Source organism: Cannabis sativa, chromosome 4, assembly GCF_029168945.1.
Source record: "Cannabis sativa cultivar Pink pepper isolate KNU-18-1 chromosome 4, ASM2916894v1, whole genome shotgun sequence".
NCBI lineage: Eukaryota > Viridiplantae > Streptophyta > Magnoliopsida > Rosales > Cannabaceae > Cannabis > Cannabis sativa.
The window spans coordinates 21887097-21889928 of NC_083604.1; the positions used below are offsets into that span (position 1 = coordinate 21887097).

The window sequence follows — 2832 nt, forward strand, 5'->3', positions numbered from 1 at the left end:
AAGCAGAAAAAGACCTAAAAGGTGGATGAAGGTGGAGAGGAAGCTATCTTGAAGACCCGGAGCGATATCACTTTCTAGTTTCTTTTTTTTTTACCCTTATTTCTTCCTTTTATGTTTAGTTTTGTTTCTGAATTAATCATGGATGTTTTTAGAGTTATGATGAACTAAATTTCCCATTACGGGAGGATGATGAATGTTGTTTAAGTTTATGCCTAGTTAATAAATAATTGCCATTCCTTTATCTTGTTTGTGAATACTATCTATATTTGTGTTTAATTCCATGTGCAAGCTTGATCACCTTTTACATGTTTAATGATCTCAATTCAAAATCTGAAAAGTGAGAATTGAGAATGCTAAAATTGGATAGTCTAGGTTTTGATGTGAAACGAAAGTATTTACATAGCCTCAGTGACCAATAGATTATTGCTTAATGCTGATTTTGTGTTGATTTAATTAAGAAGTTAATTAGAGAACATAAGATTTAGAACCTAAAAGATCTAAAAAGAGTTAGGTTAATTCATAATCTGTCATTCACATTAAGATAAGGATCGCAATTAGGTATTAACATTGGTAGCTTATCAACAGGATTCACCTCCCTAATCTCTCATCTTGATTAATCGTTGTTTATTCTCTTTTTAATTTTCTGAGTTATTTACTTTTAAATTGCAAAATTATTATTTTACCAAATAGAATCATAAGTATAGTTTAGTAGTACTTAATCTAATTCCCTGTGGTTCGACCTCACTTGCGTGAGATACTACTTGATTGCGTATACTTGCGTAGTAAACATAAAATTCGTAACAAGTTTTTGGCGCCGTTGCCAGAGAAATTGTCTAAAGATTAATATTACACGAAATTATACTAACTTCTACTTTGATATATTTTCTCTTGCTGAATTTCTAACCTTTCTCTTGCAAAAACTGTTCTTATCTATTTCAGGTATTTTGAGTGCATGCGCCGCCAAGGGCAAGCAGTTATACTACCCATTGACCCTGAAATTGAGAAAACTTGTAGTAGAAACCGAAGGAACAAGAGGCAAGAAGGAGTTTCAGCAACTGCTGAAACAACATAAATCATGGCTGCTAATGTGAATGCGAATGCTGCAAATAACGACAATAATGGTTGTGCCGTGGAAGATCAAGCTAATGGCCATAGCTTGAGAGAGTATATTCTCCCTACTCAGACGGGAGTGCAGTCATGTATCAGGCCACCGGCAGTGGATGCGAATAACTTTGAGATCAAACCTGCCATACTTCAAATGGTGCAGTCTTCAGTTCAGATTGGTGGCCTCCCTTCTGAAGATCCTAATCTACATCTCTCTAACTTCATGGAACTTTTAAAGTTAATGGAGTTAGTGATGATGCCATTCTACTGAGACTGTTCCCATTCTCGCTCAGAGAACGAGCCAAGAGTTGGTTAAACTCCTTACCACCCAACTCTATTGCCACATGGAATGATCTAGCAACGAAATTCTTGTCAAAGTTTTTTCCTCCAGCAAAGTCTGCAAAGCTGCGAGGAGAAATCAACAACTTCTGCCAACAAGATAATGAATCTCTCCATGAGTCTTGGGAGAGGTTTAAAGATCTGATCAGAAAGTGCCCTCATCATGGTATAGAGAAGTGGATGCTGGTCCACAATTTCTACAACGGGTTGGTTGGAAACACTAGAACTCTGATAGATGCAGCAGCTGGTGGAGCCTTTATGAGAAAGAGTGCTAATGAGGCTTATGATCTATTGGAGGAGATGGCTCTAAACAATCAGCAATGGCCAACTGAAAGGAGTCAAACTAAGAAGGTAGCTGGTGTGTTAGAGGTTGATGCCATCACAAAGCTGACAGCTCAGGTTGAGGCATTGACAAAGCTAATTGCAGGGCAGGCTAAACAAGCCCAAGTTGTTTGTGAGATATGTGGAGGAAATCATCACTTTTCAGAGTGTCAAGCAGATGTGGATGATTTGCCAATGGATGAAGCAAAAGCCATTGGAAATTTTTCGCAGAATAACAACAACAACTATGGGTTCAACCAGGGTGGTAACCGATGAAATAGTGGGTTCTATCAACAACGAAATCAGAACCAGACACAGAACCAACAGTTTAATCAGCAACAAGCCTCTGGTGGAAATTCTAGTTTGCAAACAGATTTACTGCTACGATTCATGACTGAAACTAGATCATCAATTAAAGACCTGCAGACTCAGATGGGCCAACTAGTAACTCAGGTAGCAACCCGTCCTCAAGGGAATTTGCCTAGCACAACTGAAGTCAATCCTAAAGAAAACTACAAAGCAATTACCCTGAGAAGCGGTAAGAAATATGATGGTCCTGAATTGCCACAACCAGCTGATGGAGATAAGGAGATTAAAGCTCAGCCAATACCAACCCCAACACCAACAGTAGAGAAGGTTACTCATAGCCCAGCACAACCACAACAGTCTCCACCGATTAGCATTGATCACCATGTGAAAATACCCTATCCTCATAGACTCAGAAAGTCAAGTCTAGACAAGCAGTTCACCAAATTCCTAGAGGTTTTCAAAAGACTACACATTAACATTCCCTTTGCTGAAGCTTTAGAGCAGATGCCAAGTTATGTGAAGTTCATGAAGGAGATTTTGTCAAAGAAGAGAAAGATGGAGGACTATGAGACAGTGGCCCTAACTGAAGAGTGCAGCGCCATTCTACAGAAGAAACTCCCTCCCAAACTCAGAGATCTAGGGAGTTTCACTATTCCTTGTACTATTGGGAGAATTGAAGGAATAAATGCACTATGTGACTTGGGAGCCAACATTAACTTGATGCCTCTGTCAGTGTTTAAAAGATTGCAGTTGGGTGAA

At 38.9% G+C, this 2832-nt stretch overlaps 1 non-coding gene across 1 annotated transcript; it reads right to left on the reverse strand.

Annotated features, from left to right (window-relative positions):
- Nucleotides 1-1506: 1506 nt before the first annotated feature.
- Nucleotides 1507-1613, reverse strand: LOC133037570 (small nucleolar RNA R71). Its single transcript, XR_009687662.1, has one exon. It is a non-coding gene; the product is annotated as a small nucleolar RNA R71 (small nucleolar RNA).
- Between the last annotated feature and the right edge of the window lie 1219 nt (nucleotides 1614-2832).